The sequence below is a fragment of the Ambystoma mexicanum genome, chromosome 5p, assembly GCF_040938575.1.
Source record: "Ambystoma mexicanum isolate Mex_15411 chromosome 5p, UKY_AmexF1_1, whole genome shotgun sequence".
Lineage (NCBI taxonomy): Eukaryota > Metazoa > Chordata > Amphibia > Caudata > Ambystomatidae > Ambystoma > Ambystoma mexicanum.
Genome location: NC_090930.1, coordinates 692,176,498 through 692,195,359, shown reverse-complemented (window position 1 = coordinate 692,195,359; position 18,862 = coordinate 692,176,498). Strand labels below are relative to the sequence as shown.

General features: G+C 43.2%; 1 long non-coding RNA gene across 2 annotated transcripts in view; it reads right to left on the bottom strand.

Moving 5' to 3' along the window:
• Positions 1-18,862, bottom strand: part of LOC138481140 (uncharacterized) — a 535,683-nt gene that overhangs the window by 67,377 nt on the left and 449,444 nt on the right. For both annotated transcript variants that reach the window (XR_011274199.1, XR_011274200.1), the window contains exons 3-4: positions 9,450-9,508; positions 537-595 (exon numbers count right to left, since the gene is read on the bottom strand). This is a non-coding gene — a long non-coding RNA (uncharacterized lncRNA). The remainder of the gene's footprint in view (positions 1-536; positions 596-9,449; positions 9,509-18,862) is intronic.

Genomic DNA, 18,862 nt, shown 5'->3' with positions numbered 1-18,862 from the left:
GCGCCGTTAACCCCTTACCTCCCTCCTCGTAATGAGGCCCATAGTATCACAAGTGTGGGCATTATCGAATGTTTATGTTATTATGTAAAATGTCTGATTGTGTATATGGTTTCAAATGTGGAATGTTTTAAAATAAATGAATACTATCAGAAATACAAAATCAGGAATGTTAAGTATAAAGTGAAATATTTGTGGTGCTATACATTGTAAAATACATTTTTAATTAATTGATATAGCTTTGAAGAACATTCTTGCAACCCTTGTCTTGTACATCAATTCGACAATATTTAAAAACAAAATGTCATAGAGGCATTTCCTGCAAAAGGAGAATGAGACTGGCTTCATGTTCTCCATTGTCAGGGCAAGAAAACAAGTAACAGAATATTAATTGAATTAAGCCTCTATTGTATTATAAAGCTTTAATTACACTCAACATACAGACCTGTTGACTGTTATTTATGATGCACAGAAGTACCTTTGAAATTATATTAAATAAAAGTCTTGTACCAAATAAACACACCCGCAAATATTCTCACCAGAGGCATCTGACATTTGGTTGGCTCTCTTCTGTTCCTGACCCCTTCACTCAAATGGCCTACATCAAAAGAAAATGCAGGCAATGGGTTAAATAATGCAACCAGTATGTAAGAAGGAAAATCTTCTTGCAGAAGGAAGCAGAGTACTACACAATGAGATAAGAGGATTAGCCCACCGTCTACTGGCACAGTCAAGATATTAGCCTCAACATTTAGGTTCCACAGACTTGAATTTGATTAACTAATCACCTCTCCTAAATTACACTTTATGCTCTTCTTAATTTTTACAATCCTTGTTTGGAACAACCAAGCTCTAGACCTGGAAGCTCTAGACCTGCATCATACTATTGCTGGTACTTTTCATAGCTAGCTCTATCTGGTTTAGGCACGTTGTATTTTAGTGCAGTATGTGTTACTATGCACATAATAAAAATATTCCCCACAGAAAGGTGAGAATCCTGCGGAATTTGTGCTTTAGTGAAAGGACAAACAGGAACAGATTTTCAAAAAGGATGTGCTTTTTTCATGGGCTCTGACCCTGCTCCTCTAAGAAGAGTTTTACTACCTACAAAACAAAAACTAAGCATCTGTCTATTACAGGATGTCAGAAACTTTAAAGCCATCCTTGTGTCCCAAATGTTATCCTGTCCCTCAAAATACAAACAAAATCACAAAGTGAGAATGGAAATATCTTTAACCTGGGATTGATTAAAAGTGATCATACATGAAAAATAGAATGGCTCCATCATAAATGTTCTACAATATGAAAAGACTTTGGATTCAGAGGAAGGTTACATTCCCTTGAAATCTTCAATGGGATGGCAATTTCTCTTATTCTAACATTTCTTTTGTTTCTTTCCTTGGCCAACAATACTCCTGTTAGGTAAACAGTTTCGTAATAATCTTTCTTTAACACATGTTACTTGTTTGCCCAACAAACACTGTCCTTCTTTAACATTTCTAGTATGTTTGCATTGTACCTGTTATACTCCCCTGCCATAACTCTTAATGCACTTCCAACTGGCTGGTGTACTCTCCTGCCACAATTTTGCTCGTATTTTCAACTGCCAAGTATATTCCCCAGGTAGGAATTCTTGTGTAGTTTAACTGCCTTGTATTCTTCTCTTGCCAGGACTGTCCTTGTATTTTGAATTGCCTTTTATACTCCCCTGACAGGACCTCATATGCAATTTCAAATGCCTACTATCCTTCTCTTGTCAGGAATATCTATGTAGTTTCAATGTTCATTCAAATGATTGCCCACACTTGCATTTCAAACAATCTTGTTGTTTCTGTATTAGTAATTGTCATTGCCGCAGTCATCCAAACACCCTTGGGTCCGCGCTTGCTTTTGGCTGACTCGCCAGCTCTGTGTAGCATCTTCTGTTTGGGCTTCCGTGGTATAGCTCTGCCACTTGCTTCCCACTCTGGGTTGCTCAGAAGTCTTTCCGGCTTCCTTCACAGCTCTGTTCCTACACGTTTACTTCCCTTCACGTCCTGATAAGGAGAATGCTGCTTCTTCGAGCTGCCAAGCACCGAGGAACTCTCTTGCAGCTCTTGGCATCTCCACTGCACGTCCTACTCATGCACTGCATCTCTCCTTGGCGAGCTCCACTGCTCCGCGACACCGGCTCATGTCTCCAGAGTTTGCACGCCTCTGCAGAAGATGCAACGTCTTCTCCTGTACCACCATCACTCATAGTGTGGTTGCCATTTTTAAATGTCCCTGACACATGTGGTATCCTCCAACAACTATCACGCTCATTGAACTGAGGCTCCTGTTACATTGCACCAATTCCTTCATCCTCCTTATCTCAGTACTTGGTGGCTGTGGGAGTGTGAACCCATTAATGTAATTTGATATACAGCCTTTGGAGTCTCTCTCAATGATTTGACATGAAATATCAGAACCAGAAGCAAAAAGGGTTTTGTTGGAGCCTTTATTCTTCAGGTCATACTTGGTAGTTTGACCTAAAGAATATTGGGAAGAGGTTTCTTTACTTCCTCTACAGGGGGAAAAAACACATGGGGGTCTTCCTCATGGCTAAAGAGGGATACCACACCTCATCCAATGAAGTCATGAAATCTCCCCTGTGGTTGTCTCCTCCCATGTGATCCTCCCTCATATAGCCACCCCCAGGGTCAGGATCAGGTAGCGGCTACCATCCCCTGGCCACATAGGAGAAGGTCACTCCTGGCTATTCCATGACGACTCCATTGGATTCCTCACGCTATACAGATAATGTAAATGTCTACTTTTTAAAGATGATTTTCCTGTTCAATTTGTATGCTCTTTAGAATTTGAGCATATTTTGATTCCGCTTGCTGATGCATGTTTTTGACAAGTTCTCTTTAACAAATGTAACACCACAGATTAATATATCGTATGCTGTGTGGTACGGCATTCTTTGTAACCTAATATTTTGAATATGTCTTGGCATTTCACTGGTGTTACCTGCAAGAGGTCATTAAACACAATGATTCCTTCCAAACAGTTCTTTGGAATTCTTGCATTATTAGGTGAATTAAGGCTAGCATTACATTAGAAACCATGCTTACTTCATCTATTAGAAGAACTTTAATTTGTATATAATTCAGTCTACTTCAAATGCAGCTTCTGCAGAAAGTTTGTGATATTCTAATTTTTTTTTATGCTCAACTGGGAGGAGTAGTAGTTGATTTGAAGTCATACTTATGTTGTAAGCAGCTGGATCTTTGGGCTGCTACAACAGCTTAAAGTGTGCTGTCTGTTTTTTTTCTGGTAAAAATATACAAATTGTTTTAACAAGAAATGCTTTGCCAGAACCAGCTCCATCGCTAATATACAAGATGAGAGGTTTGCAATTTTTGCAATTGCATGTTTTATTTTCGTGGTGTAGTCCATTATCAATGTCTTCAATGACTTCCAGGTAAATGCTGAGTTGTTCATCATTTAATGGTCATGAAGCACTGAGAAATCTTATTCAGATTGCTTGCAGTGTAACATGTTGTTTTCTACTTTGGTGGTCTTTGCTATTTCTGCTTCATTTTGAATAATCAATTCTCCAAATGGTTAATGTGTTATGCTGCATTCAATTTATTTTATGTAAAAAAATATCACAGGGAAAGCAATGCATTTTTGGCACAAAAACGCGTACAGAATTTACCATTGATAACAGAGAAGAGGACATGGATCCTTTACAAGGGGGCGAGAGATTGTGACTTGAATACCTGATGTTGCGGGTGAAGGTGGAAACATAAACCAGGGACGAGGACAGGACATAATGACATAGGAATGGGACGGTGGAGAAAGTACAGAATTAAGGATTGCAGGTGACTAAAACGTGCTGTAGGGTTGTCCATGAAGGGCAGGGAGAGAGGAAAACAGGGTGATGTATTAGCATAGATTGCTAGGAAACTGGTTCTTCAGACAGAATAAGAGCTTTGGTTTGGATTTCAATACTGATAGAGCTGGATTAGTATGGAGAGGGAGATGAAGAGCATTCCAGACTAGGGAAGCGACAAGAGAGAGAGTGAAAATGAGAGGGAGCACAGAGGTTTGGAGTGGTGGCGAGGAGGTGAGCTGAAGATGAACCTAATGAGTGATGATCACACGATGTTTATACTTAACCCTCTGGGGGTCATTACGACCCAGGCGCAAAGGGATACCGCGCACCGGTAATGACACCGGTGCCAGTAATCCCTTTGCGCCCTATTCCGAGGTCCATTTGCGGGTCCTTCCTTAACGCCTGGTTTTAGCAGAAGGACGGGACCCGCAAAGGGATGCCAGGGTCAATAACAGTACTGCAATTTGCGGTACCGTTATTGCCGCCTTCCCATTGATCCCTATGTGGGCTCAAATGGGAATGGGGAATGGCATTTGAAATGGGGACTTGCCGGTCCCGCAAAGGGCAGAATGGACCGGTTAATCCCCATACCACCACGTCGGTGGCGGTACCGGTATTGGTGCTAGTCATGGCGCCATGGCTAGCACCAACCTCAAAATGAGGGTGTTTGTTTCATAAATAGCCAACCAATCTGGTGACAGGCAGAAGAGATAGAGGTAAAGGAAGAAAGTTTGAAAAGTGTTCGGACTGTGAAGTTGAGGCCTTTGTCCAGAGGTGAACAAGCATAGTTGGGAAGGCCTAGTGGAGACTGGCATAGTAGTAGCCAGATCTAGAGAGGACTAAGGAGGAGATTAGCTGCTAAGCAGTATTGAAAGGAAGAAGATGACTGATTATTCTGATATTGAGCTGGTTCAGTCTGGATGCATGGGCAGATTTTGAGATGAAGAGCAAGAAGTTGTGTGATAGGTCGAATATGACACCAAGTTCATGAGCGTGAGCAGAGCCAGGAAAGTATTCTGGAGAGAAGAGAAGAAGAGGAGGTGAGGAGAACCTCAGTTTTAGAGGAGCTGAGCATAAGCGAGTGAGGCACCATCTAATATCAAATGGCAGAGAGACAGTTTGACATTTCTGACAACAGCTCGTCAGATAAGTAGTTAAAGGAGAAGACAATGTGTCATCAGTAAAGAGTTGATAGGAGATGAGCCCTAACAGCAGATCAAGGTGCTAAGAGCTGAAGTATAGAGAATAAAGAGGAGTGGACCAAGGGCAGATTCTTGGGGAACTCCAAAAGTAGGGTGAGTAGGCGGGTATGGCTGCTGTTCCAGGATACCAATTGAATAAGATTTTGCATGGAAGATGAGAGGCTTGGTTTGGGTATTGAATGTCATATCTGCCCCTTTGGTTGTAAAGATCCGAATCGATAGGGCACTTTCTTTTTTTTTTGCCCAGCCTATGCAGAGATAAATATGAAAACATTAATAGTGGTTTTAAAATATAAAGATTTGTAGGCTTAGGCTTGCATTGTTTGTTTGTCAATGTTGGAACAGGATATTACTTGGGCATTGGATCTCTTCATGAAACATGCATTATGCCTCAGGAAAAGCTATGCCCATGACTCTTTGAGGAGAACACTTAATTCTAGACAAAATATGGTTGCATATATTTTAAAGTTGCCGCTGCAGATACATGATTGTTCAAGCACCTGTATTGTTGAGGTCTAAAAGGTCCTTATACATATCTGACCACCAGGGAGCACAGCACTTTCCATGAATTAATACTACATGTAAATAGAAATTGCACAACAGGAAGCACCTTTTGGAAACAGAATGATCAAGGCCACAATGCTTATCACTGGTATCACATGGACCCCTATAACAACTTATCTATGTGGAAGATCCAAATTCAGCAGTTTGATTTCTATATCTCAACTCAAGGCTTCAGCATGTCTCCTGCATGGGCATTGATGTTCTACAACAGTGAACTCAGCTGTATTACTTTATGAAAAATCTACTGATTGAATTAATTTCTTAGACATTATTTGTTTGAGAAAAAACATGCCATGTGAAATAACTCATTGATGGTGGATGAGCCTGCCGTTTGTGGTGGATCAAGTGTGAACCAGGTGCGACTAGCCATTGCACATGTGGTCCTCCCTATCCTCACACTACAGGTTGTTTGCCTGGAGACAATGCTTGGTGCTTGAGAGTGGCATTTGGACATGTTGCTCTTCTTTCTTTCCTAAATCGTTTTCCAGTATGAGATAATGTTGCATTGTGCGAAACATCTGAGCACCTTGCAATCATTTCATGACAGCAGTTTTGTGCTGGGTGGGTTGAAGATCTGAACCGTCTGAATTGTATATGTTGTATGTTCTGATACTGAATGTTTTGAATTAATAATACTATTTATTAGGTGTTGCTCCAGAATGAAAGGATTGTGTAGGCACCCATGTAGCAGCCAGTTGTAAGTTGCAAAGTGATACAAGGTAGTTTCTTCTGGTGCTAGTTTGTTTCTGTGACTTAGCCTGGAAAGGAGGTTTTAATGTACACTGGAAACATTGTTTGATCCATTCCTACTGACTGACGACATAATACATTGGTCATCATTACAAGTTTTGCCGGTCCGGAAACAATGGTGCCGGTAAGCTTATCTGCATAGTTGTTTCTGGACTGGCAAACTACGAGTCTGCGTCAGACCTGGCAGGCGGAACGGCACCCACCTGCAGAACATCACGGAAGCACCAGCACCATTAATAACGGTCCTTCTGTGGTCCCCATTCCCATGCCACTCCATGGGGATGGGGACTTACAATTTACCAGCGCCTGACTTTCCAGAACACTGGGGTTGTATTACCCCAGTGTTTCCAGCAAGTCCAGTTCCAATAAATCATTGCAGCTCTGGCAGCAAACTGCAGGTAGTACCGGCGCAGTTACTGCCGGACTCGTAATGAGCCCCAACGTTTTTATTTAGTTTGTCTTATTTATTTGACAAAATAGGTGATAAGAATGTGCTGTTCAATGTTTGAATTAATTACAATAGTTGGCCTTATTAGGTCAAAGGCAAGAAGTGGATATTACAAAGTACAGTCACAAGCATCCAGACTCACATTTGTGTGATATCCCATTCCAATCAAAGACCAGAGGAAGCACATTTTTCACATGGCCATATTTTCAAAAGAAGATGTTCTTTGAAAGTACCACTGTCAAATACATGTTGATGCCCTCCAACAGCTCAGAATGTATCCTAGATTTGTTACAAAATCACATAATGCATAGTCTGCTCTGAGTCAATTCTTTTTGGATTCATGTCTGGTGCCTCAGGTAGCAGCCTCACCCAAACGTGCCAGTGAATAATGTGGTGGCTCATTGTAAATAATTATTCACAGATGTATGGTGCCCTAGACATAAATCCTTCTTGCATGCAGCACCTGTGCCCAGATAAATTGTTCTCCTTTATGCCTGCTGTGCTTTTATACCCTTTAGGGTGACGGTACATCCCAGGACTCGATTGGAGTTGCCCCACCATACATTGACTTTCACCAGATTTTTGGCTTTGACTTAGTAGACAGCTGTTCTCTCTTCTGAAAAGCCACCCCGTTGAAATGTTAATGGATGCTGGATGTTTCCCTAGTGAACAGCATGTCTGGGATTTCCTTGCCTCTATCAATTTAATATGTTTTGTCATCACCCCCTGTCCTTGTTCACATCATGCATATGATATGATATGGCATTTATAACGCACCTATACACAAGCGTTTCAAGGTGCGACGAGGCAAGGGAGGGGGGACAGAGGGAAGACAGAGACAATGATCATACTAGGTCAGGTGACATTGAGATCATGCAAGTACAGGGGAAGGGGAAAAGTGTGAGGGGAAGGGGGCAGTGCAGTACATGGGATCAGCAGTAAAACAAATAAATAGAATAATTAAGCAATAAGTAAAAAGTGCTGCCAGTTGGTGGCAAGTGCTGCCAGTTGGTGGCAAGTGAGAGGGTTAGTGCAGAGATGCGGTGTCATGTGCTGGTAGTGGACTGTAGGGATACAAAAACAGTCCACAAGTGCGGGGTTGCCAGGGAGGCAGCGCAGGTGTGCAACTGGCAGGGGAGGGGACCTGGGCCAGAGATCTGAGGGTGGCCAGGTGATCAGTGGAAATTAAGTTATAGCTGGGAGTTCAGCAGGGGAGAGGAGGAGAGAAAGCTGAAGCAAAGAGGAGGGTTTTGAGGTGCTTCCGGAACCGGAGATGGTTCTCCACAAGTTTCAGGGAGGCACAGAGGCTGTTCCAGAGGGAGGCCCCAGCTGAAGACAGAGATCTACCACAAACGTGTTGCTTGGAGAAGCTCGTGACCACTAGGGAGTTGGAGGCAGATGAGCAAAGAGCTCAAGAAGGAAGATATTTAGGAAGAGAGAGTTGAAGGTATTTAGGTCCCAGAAGGCCTTGTGGACAATGCATAGGGTTTTGAACTTAAACCTCGCAGCCACTGGAGGCCAGTGCAGAGATTTCAGTCCTGGAGAGATACGATCACTGGGCATGAGGCCAAGGACAAGTTTCGCAATCCTGTTCTGGACAAGTTGCAGAGGGCGGAGAGTAGAAGCTGGCAGATTTAAAAAGAGGCTGTTGCAATAGTCCAGCCTAGAGAGAACCAGAGCTCTGTAGACAGTGATCTTCTGGGGGAAGGAGAGGAAAGGAAAAATACCTCTGAGGAGGTGCAGCTGGTAGTGTGACTTCTTAGACACATCAGAGATGTGATGAGAGAAGGAGTGTGGAGTCGAAGATGACCCTGATGAATTTAGGCTCACAGGTGGGAGCAGGAAGAGGGCCAAGAGAGGCTAGCTAGAGAGTGACAGGGAAGGAGGGAGCAGGTGTGCCGATGAGGAGAATCTCAGTCTTACTGGCATTACGACAGATATCATTGGTGGCACACAAATCCTGGAGCATGCTAATAATGGGCCCGTTAATGAAGGCCCACTGTTAGCATGCTGGGCCGCTCGTAGGACCCGCTAAGGATGTTTGGTAATGGTGCTGTAAGGGGTTAACGGCTCCAGCACCTTTAGCGGCGCCGTTAACCCCTTACCTCCCTCCTCGTAATGAGGCCCATAGTATCACAAGTGTGGGCATTATCGAATGTTTATGTTATTATGTAAAATGTCTGATTGTGTATATGGTTTCAAATGTGGAATGTTTTAAAATAAATGAATACTATCAGAAATACAAAATCAGGAATGTTAAGTATAAAGTGAAATATTTGTGGTGCTATACATTGTAAAATACATTTTTAATTAATTGATATAGCTTTGAAGAACATTCTTGCAACCCTTGTCTTGTACATCAATTCGACAATATTTAAAAACAAAATGTCATAGAGGCATTTCCTGCAAAAGGAGAATGAGACTGGCTTCATGTTCTCCATTGTCAGGGCAAGAAAACAAGTAACAGAATATTAATTGAATTAAGCCTCTATTGTATTATAAAGCTTTAATTACACTCAACATACAGACCTGTTGACTGTTATTTATGATGCACAGAAGTACCTTTGAAATTATATTAAATAAAAGTCTTGTACCAAATAAACACACCCGCAAATATTCTCACCAGAGGCATCTGACATTTGGTTGGCTCTCTTCTGTTCCTGACCCCTTCACTCAAATGGCCTACATCAAAAGAAAATGCAGGCAATGGGTTAAATAATGCAACCAGTATGTAAGAAGGAAAATCTTCTTGCAGAAGGAAGCAGAGTACTACACAATGAGATAAGAGGATTAGCCCACCGTCTACTGGCACAGTCAAGATATTAGCCTCAACATTTAGGTTCCACAGACTTGAATTTGATTAACTAATCACCTCTCCTAAATTACACTTTATGCTCTTCTTAATTTTTACAATCCTTGTTTGGAACAACCAAGCTCTAGACCTGGAAGCTCTAGACCTGCATCATACTATTGCTGGTACTTTTCATAGCTAGCTCTATCTGGTTTAGGCACGTTGTATTTTAGTGCAGTATGTGTTACTATGCACATAATAAAAATATTCCCCACAGAAAGGTGAGAATCCTGCGGAATTTGTGCTTTAGTGAAAGGACAAACAGGAACAGATTTTCAAAAAGGATGTGCTTTTTTCATGGGCTCTGACCCTGCTCCTCTAAGAAGAGTTTTACTACCTACAAAACAAAAACTAAGCATCTGTCTATTACAGGATGTCAGAAACTTTAAAGCCATCCTTGTGTCCCAAATGTTATCCTGTCCCTCAAAATACAAACAAAATCACAAAGTGAGAATGGAAATATCTTTAACCTGGGATTGATTAAAAGTGATCATACATGAAAAATAGAATGGCTCCATCATAAATGTTCTACAATATGAAAAGACTTTGGATTCAGAGGAAGGTTACATTCCCTTGAAATCTTCAATGGGATGGCAATTTCTCTTATTCTAACATTTCTTTTGTTTCTTTCCTTGGCCAACAATACTCCTGTTAGGTAAACAGTTTCGTAATAATCTTTCTTTAACACATGTTACTTGTTTGCCCAACAAACACTGTCCTTCTTTAACATTTCTAGTATGTTTGCATTGTACCTGTTATACTCCCCTGCCATAACTCTTAATGCACTTCCAACTGGCTGGTGTACTCTCCTGCCACAATTTTGCTCGTATTTTCAACTGCCAAGTATATTCCCCAGGTAGGAATTCTTGTGTAGTTTAACTGCCTTGTATTCTTCTCTTGCCAGGACTGTCCTTGTATTTTGAATTGCCTTTTATACTCCCCTGACAGGACCTCATATGCAATTTCAAATGCCTACTATCCTTCTCTTGTCAGGAATATCTATGTAGTTTCAATGTTCATTCAAATGATTGCCCACACTTGCATTTCAAACAATCTTGTTGTTTCTGTATTAGTAATTGTCATTGCCGCAGTCATCCAAACACCCTTGGGTCCGCGCTTGCTTTTGGCTGACTCGCCAGCTCTGTGTAGCATCTTCTGTTTGGGCTTCCGTGGTATAGCTCTGCCACTTGCTTCCCACTCTGGGTTGCTCAGAAGTCTTTCCGGCTTCCTTCACAGCTCTGTTCCTACACGTTTACTTCCCTTCACGTCCTGATAAGGAGAATGCTGCTTCTTCGAGCTGCCAAGCACCGAGGAACTCTCTTGCAGCTCTTGGCATCTCCACTGCACGTCCTACTCATGCACTGCATCTCTCCTTGGCGAGCTCCACTGCTCCGCGACACCGGCTCATGTCTCCAGAGTTTGCACGCCTCTGCAGAAGATGCAACGTCTTCTCCTGTACCACCATCACTCATAGTGTGGTTGCCATTTTTAAATGTCCCTGACACATGTGGTATCCTCCAACAACTATCACGCTCATTGAACTGAGGCTCCTGTTACATTGCACCAATTCCTTCATCCTCCTTATCTCAGTACTTGGTGGCTGTGGGAGTGTGAACCCATTAATGTAATTTGATATACAGCCTTTGGAGTCTCTCTCAATGATTTGACATGAAATATCAGAACCAGAAGCAAAAAGGGTTTTGTTGGAGCCTTTATTCTTCAGGTCATACTTGGTAGTTTGACCTAAAGAATATTGGGAAGAGGTTTCTTTACTTCCTCTACAGGGGGAAAAAACACATGGGGGTCTTCCTCATGGCTAAAGAGGGATACCACACCTCATCCAATGAAGTCATGAAATCTCCCCTGTGGTTGTCTCCTCCCATGTGATCCTCCCTCATATAGCCACCCCCAGGGTCAGGATCAGGTAGCGGCTACCATCCCCTGGCCACATAGGAGAAGGTCACTCCTGGCTATTCCATGACGACTCCATTGGATTCCTCACGCTATACAGATAATGTAAATGTCTACTTTTTAAAGATGATTTTCCTGTTCAATTTGTATGCTCTTTAGAATTTGAGCATATTTTGATTCCGCTTGCTGATGCATGTTTTTGACAAGTTCTCTTTAACAAATGTAACACCACAGATTAATATATCGTATGCTGTGTGGTACGGCATTCTTTGTAACCTAATATTTTGAATATGTCTTGGCATTTCACTGGTGTTACCTGCAAGAGGTCATTAAACACAATGATTCCTTCCAAACAGTTCTTTGGAATTCTTGCATTATTAGGTGAATTAAGGCTAGCATTACATTAGAAACCATGCTTACTTCATCTATTAGAAGAACTTTAATTTGTATATAATTCAGTCTACTTCAAATGCAGCTTCTGCAGAAAGTTTGTGATATTCTAATTTTTTTTTATGCTCAACTGGGAGGAGTAGTAGTTGATTTGAAGTCATACTTATGTTGTAAGCAGCTGGATCTTTGGGCTGCTACAACAGCTTAAAGTGTGCTGTCTGTTTTTTTTCTGGTAAAAATATACAAATTGTTTTAACAAGAAATGCTTTGCCAGAACCAGCTCCATCGCTAATATACAAGATGAGAGGTTTGCAATTTTTGCAATTGCATGTTTTATTTTCGTGGTGTAGTCCATTATCAATGTCTTCAATGACTTCCAGGTAAATGCTGAGTTGTTCATCATTTAATGGTCATGAAGCACTGAGAAATCTTATTCAGATTGCTTGCAGTGTAACATGTTGTTTTCTACTTTGGTGGTCTTTGCTATTTCTGCTTCATTTTGAATAATCAATTCTCCAAATGGTTAATGTGTTATGCTGCATTCAATTTATTTTATGTAAAAAAATATCACAGGGAAAGCAATGCATTTTTGGCACAAAAACGCGTACAGAATTTACCATTGATAACAGAGAAGAGGACATGGATCCTTTACAAGGGGGCGAGAGATTGTGACTTGAATACCTGATGTTGCGGGTGAAGGTGGAAACATAAACCAGGGACGAGGACAGGACATAATGACATAGGAATGGGACGGTGGAGAAAGTACAGAATTAAGGATTGCAGGTGACTAAAACGTGCTGTAGGGTTGTCCATGAAGGGCAGGGAGAGAGGAAAACAGGGTGATGTATTAGCATAGATTGCTAGGAAACTGGTTCTTCAGACAGAATAAGAGCTTTGGTTTGGATTTCAATACTGATAGAGCTGGATTAGTATGGAGAGGGAGATGAAGAGCATTCCAGACTAGGGAAGCGACAAGAGAGAGAGTGAAAATGAGAGGGAGCACAGAGGTTTGGAGTGGTGGCGAGGAGGTGAGCTGAAGATGAACCTAATGAGTGATGATCACACGATGTTTATACTTAACCCTCTGGGGGTCATTACGACCCAGGCGCAAAGGGATACCGCGCACCGGTAATGACACCGGTGCCAGTAATCCCTTTGCGCCCTATTCCGAGGTCCATTTGCGGGTCCTTCCTTAACGCCTGGTTTTAGCAGAAGGACGGGACCCGCAAAGGGATGCCAGGGTCAATAACAGTACTGCAATTTGCGGTACCGTTATTGCCGCCTTCCCATTGATCCCTATGTGGGCTCAAATGGGAATGGGGAATGGCATTTGAAATGGGGACTTGCCGGTCCCGCAAAGGGCAGAATGGACCGGTTAATCCCCATACCACCACGTCGGTGGCGGTACCGGTATTGGTGCTAGTCATGGCGCCATGGCTAGCACCAACCTCAAAATGAGGGTGTTTGTTTCATAAATAGCCAACCAATCTGGTGACAGGCAGAAGAGATAGAGGTAAAGGAAGAAAGTTTGAAAAGTGTTCGGACTGTGAAGTTGAGGCCTTTGTCCAGAGGTGAACAAGCATAGTTGGGAAGGCCTAGTGGAGACTGGCATAGTAGTAGCCAGATCTAGAGAGGACTAAGGAGGAGATTAGCTGCTAAGCAGTATTGAAAGGAAGAAGATGACTGATTATTCTGATATTGAGCTGGTTCAGTCTGGATGCATGGGCAGATTTTGAGATGAAGAGCAAGAAGTTGTGTGATAGGTCGAATATGACACCAAGTTCATGAGCGTGAGCAGAGCCAGGAAAGTATTCTGGAGAGAAGAGAAGAAGAGGAGGTGAGGAGAACCTCAGTTTTAGAGGAGCTGAGCATAAGCGAGTGAGGCACCATCTAATATCAAATGGCAGAGAGACAGTTTGACATTTCTGACAACAGCTCGTCAGATAAGTAGTTAAAGGAGAAGACAATGTGTCATCAGTAAAGAGTTGATAGGAGATGAGCCCTAACAGCAGATCAAGGTGCTAAGAGCTGAAGTATAGAGAATAAAGAGGAGTGGACCAAGGGCAGATTCTTGGGGAACTCCAAAAGTAGGGTGAGTAGGCGGGTATGGCTGCTGTTCCAGGATACCAATTGAATAAGATTTTGCATGGAAGATGAGAGGCTTGGTTTGGGTATTGAATGTCATATCTGCCCCTTTGGTTGTAAAGATCCGAATCGATAGGGCACTTTCTTTTTTTTTTGCCCAGCCTATGCAGAGATAAATATGAAAACATTAATAGTGGTTTTAAAATATAAAGATTTGTAGGCTTAGGCTTGCATTGTTTGTTTGTCAATGTTGGAACAGGATATTACTTGGGCATTGGATCTCTTCATGAAACATGCATTATGCCTCAGGAAAAGCTATGCCCATGACTCTTTGAGGAGAACACTTAATTCTAGACAAAATATGGTTGCATATATTTTAAAGTTGCCGCTGCAGATACATGATTGTTCAAGCACCTGTATTGTTGAGGTCTAAAAGGTCCTTATACATATCTGACCACCAGGGAGCACAGCACTTTCCATGAATTAATACTACATGTAAATAGAAATTGCACAACAGGAAGCACCTTTTGGAAACAGAATGATCAAGGCCACAATGCTTATCACTGGTATCACATGGACCCCTATAACAACTTATCTATGTGGAAGATCCAAATTCAGCAGTTTGATTTCTATATCTCAACTCAAGGCTTCAGCATGTCTCCTGCATGGGCATTGATGTTCTACAACAGTGAACTCAGCTGTATTACTTTATGAAAAATCTACTGATTGAATTAATTTCTTAGACATTATTTGTTTGAGAAAAAACATGCCATGTGAAATAACTCATTGATGGTGGATGAGCCTGCCGTTTGTGGTGGATCAAGTGTGAACCAGGTGCGACTAGCCATTGCACATGTGGTCCTCCCTATCCTCACACTACAGGTTGTTTGCCTGGAGACAATGCTTGGTGCTTGAGAGTGGCATTTGGACATGTTGCTCTTCTTTCTTTCCTAAATCGTTTTCCAGTATGAGATAATGTTGCATTGTGCGAAACATCTGAGCACCTTGCAATCATTTCATGACAGCAGTTTTGTGCTGGGTGGGTTGAAGATCTGAACCGTCTGAATTGTATATGTTGTATGTTCTGATACTGAATGTTTTGAATTAATAATACTATTTATTAGGTGTTGCTCCAGAATGAAAGGATTGTGTAGGCACCCATGTAGCAGCCAGTTGTAAGTTGCAAAGTGATACAAGGTAGTTTCTTCTGGTGCTAGTTTGTTTCTGTGACTTAGCCTGGAAAGGAGGTTTTAATGTACACTGGAAACATTGTTTGATCCATTCCTACTGACTGACGACATAATACATTGGTCATCATTACAAGTTTTGCCGGTCCGGAAACAATGGTGCCGGTAAGCTTATCTGCATAGTTGTTTCTGGACTGGCAAACTACGAGTCTGCGTCAGACCTGGCAGGCGGAACGGCACCCACCTGCAGAACATCACGGAAGCACCAGCACCATTAATAACGGTCCTTCTGTGGTCCCCATTCCCATGCCACTCCATGGGGATGGGGACTTACAATTTACCAGCGCCTGACTTTCCAGAACACTGGGGTTGTATTACCCCAGTGTTTCCAGCAAGTCCAGTTCCAATAAATCATTGCAGCTCTGGCAGCAAACTGCAGGTAGTACCGGCGCAGTTACTGCCGGACTCGTAATGAGCCCCAACGTTTTTATTTAGTTTGTCTTATTTATTTGACAAAATAGGTGATAAGAATGTGCTGTTCAATGTTTGAATTAATTACAATAGTTGGCCTTATTAGGTCAAAGGCAAGAAGTGGATATTACAAAGTACAGTCACAAGCATCCAGACTCACATTTGTGTGATATCCCATTCCAATCAAAGACCAGAGGAAGCACATTTTTCACATGGCCATATTTTCAAAAGAAGATGTTCTTTGAAAGTACCACTGTCAAATACATGTTGATGCCCTCCAACAGCTCAGAATGTATCCTAGATTTGTTACAAAATCACATAATGCATAGTCTGCTCTGAGTCAATTCTTTTTGGATTCATGTCTGGTGCCTCAGGTAGCAGCCTCACCCAAACGTGCCAGTGAATAATGTGGTGGCTCATTGTAAATAATTATTCACAGATGTATGGTGCCCTAGACATAAATCCTTCTTGCATGCAGCACCTGTGCCCAGATAAATTGTTCTCCTTTATGCCTGCTGTGCTTTTATACCCTTTAGGGTGACGGTACATCCCAGGACTCGATTGGAGTTGCCCCACCATACATTGACTTTCACCAGATTTTTGGCTTTGACTTAGTAGACAGCTGTTCTCTCTTCTGAAAAGCCACCCCGTTGAAATGTTAATGGATGCTGGATGTTTCCCTAGTGAACAGCATGTCTGGGATTTCCTTGCCTCTATCAATTTAATATGTTTTGTCATCACCCCCTGTCCTTGTTCACATCATGCATATGATATGATATGGCATTTATAACGCACCTATACACAAGCGTTTCAAGGTGCGACGAGGCAAGGGAGGGGGGACAGAGGGAAGACAGAGACAATGATCATACTAGGTCAGGTGACATTGAGATCATGCAAGTACAGGGGAAGGGGAAAAGTGTGAGGGGAAGGGGGCAGTGCAGTACATGGGATCAGCAGTAAAACAAATAAATAGAATAATTAAGCAATAAGTAAAAAGTGCTGCCAGTTGGTGGCAAGTGCTGCCAGTTGGTGGCAAGTGAGAGGGTTAGTGCAGAGATGCGGTGTCATGTGCTGGTAGTGGACTGTAGGGATACAAAAACAGTCCACAAGTGCGGGGTTGCCAGGGAGGCAGCGCAGGTGTGCAACTGGCAGGGGAGGGGACCTGGGCCAGAGATCTGAGGGTGGCCAGGTGATCAGTGGAAATTAAGTTATAGCTGGGAGTTCAGCAGGGGAGAGGAGGAGAGAAAGCTGAAGCAAAGAGGAGGGTTTTGAGGTGCTTCCGGAACCGGAGATGGTTCTCCACAAGTTTCAGGGAGGCACAGAGGCTGTTCCAGAGGGAGGCCCCAGCTGAAGACAGAGATCTACCACAAACGTGTTGCTTGGAGAAGCTCGTGACCACTAGGGAGTTGGAGGCAGATGAGCAAAGAGCTCAAGAAGGAAGATATTTAGGAAGAGAGAGTTGAAGGTATTTAGGTCCCAGAAGGCCTTGTGGACAATGCATAGGGTTTTGAACTTAAACCTCGCAGCCACTGGAGGCCAGTGCAGAGATTTCAGTCCTGGAGAGATACGATCACTGGGCATGAGGCCAAGGACAAGTTTCGCAATCCTGTTCTGGACAAGTTGCAGAGGGCGGAGAGTAGAAGCTGGCAGATTTAAAAAGAGGCTGTTGCAATAGTCCAGCCTAGAGAGAACCAGAGCTCTGTAGACAGTGATCTTCTGGGGGAAGGAGAGGAAAGGAAAAATACCTCTGAGGAGGTGCAGCTGGTAGTGTGACTTCTTAGACACATCAGAGATGTGATGAGAGAAGGAGTGTGGAGTCGAAGATGACCCTGATGAATTTAGGCTCACAGGTGGGAGCAGGAAGAGGGCCAAGAGAGGCTAGCTAGAGAGTGACAGGGAAGGAGGGAGCAGGTGTGCCGATGAGGAGAATCTCAGTCTTACTGGCATTACGACAGATATCATTGGTGGCACACAAATCCTGGATAGCAGACAGACAGTTAGAGATGAGAGATGGAGAGGAAATGATGGAAGGGATCCTGAAAATGAGATGAATGCCATCTGCATAGCACTGAAAGTTGGGTCAGAGAATGGCAACGCGGTGGGTGAGAAATGCTAGGTATTGGTTGAACAACCAGAGAGAGAAGTTAGACCCCTGGGGAGCACCACAGGTAGAGATAGAGATAGATGAGACGAAGGACCCAAGTTGGACGTGGGAGGGTTGATCAGAAAGAAAAGAGCTCAGCCAAGCCACGGCCTGATCGGTGATACCCAGGTTGTCACAGAGACACGGAAGAGCGATCAAGTAGGATGAGGACACAGGGGGTGTTGAAATCAAGGTTGGAGAGCAGGTCTTCACAGATGTTCAGAAGAGCAGTTTCCATGCTTCTGGCAGTTCTGAAGCCAGACTGATGGTCATGGAGACAACCAACAGATTCAGTGTGAAGATTACGCTGGGAGATGGCCAGCTTTTCCAGGAGTTTGCCGAGGAAAGGAGTGATGGAGATCGGGCGATAGTTAGCTGGGCAGGAGGAGTCGGCTGAGGGTTTCTTAAGAAGAGGGTGCACAAGAGAGTGCTTCAGGGAGGAAGGGAAGACACCAGTGGTGAAGGAGTGGTTGCAGAAGTCAGCCAGAGCAGGGGCAAGGGTGCCAATGTGGTCCTTAATGGTTTTGGAGGAACAGGGGAGAACCTGTTTTGACAAGACTTTCATAAATAGGACTTGTCTAGAAACTTCATCAGGGGAGAACAGGGGAAAGGCAGAGAAGGAGGGAGGAGAGGTGGCCACAGGGGGGGGGGGCAGAGGAAGAGCAGAGAGTAGAGGGAGGAGGGGGAGAGGAAGAGAGAGAGGACAGGATGTCCTGAGTTTTAGAGATGAAATGACAATCCAGGGCCGTGCAGAGGGCCTGGGAGGGGACAGGAGAGGTAGAGACTGCAGGAGGATTGGCCAGCTCATTGCAGATTTTAAAGAGTTTGTCCGAGTGGTAGTATGCTGCAGAGACGCGGGCTTGGATGTGGGCTCTCTTCTTGGTGCAGACAGAGAGCTGGTATTGCCTTTGGAGCAGGAGGCAGGGCAGTTTGTCCGAGGATGCACGCCATTTCCTCTCAGACACCCTGCACTTGCATTTAAGGGTAACTAGGTCTGA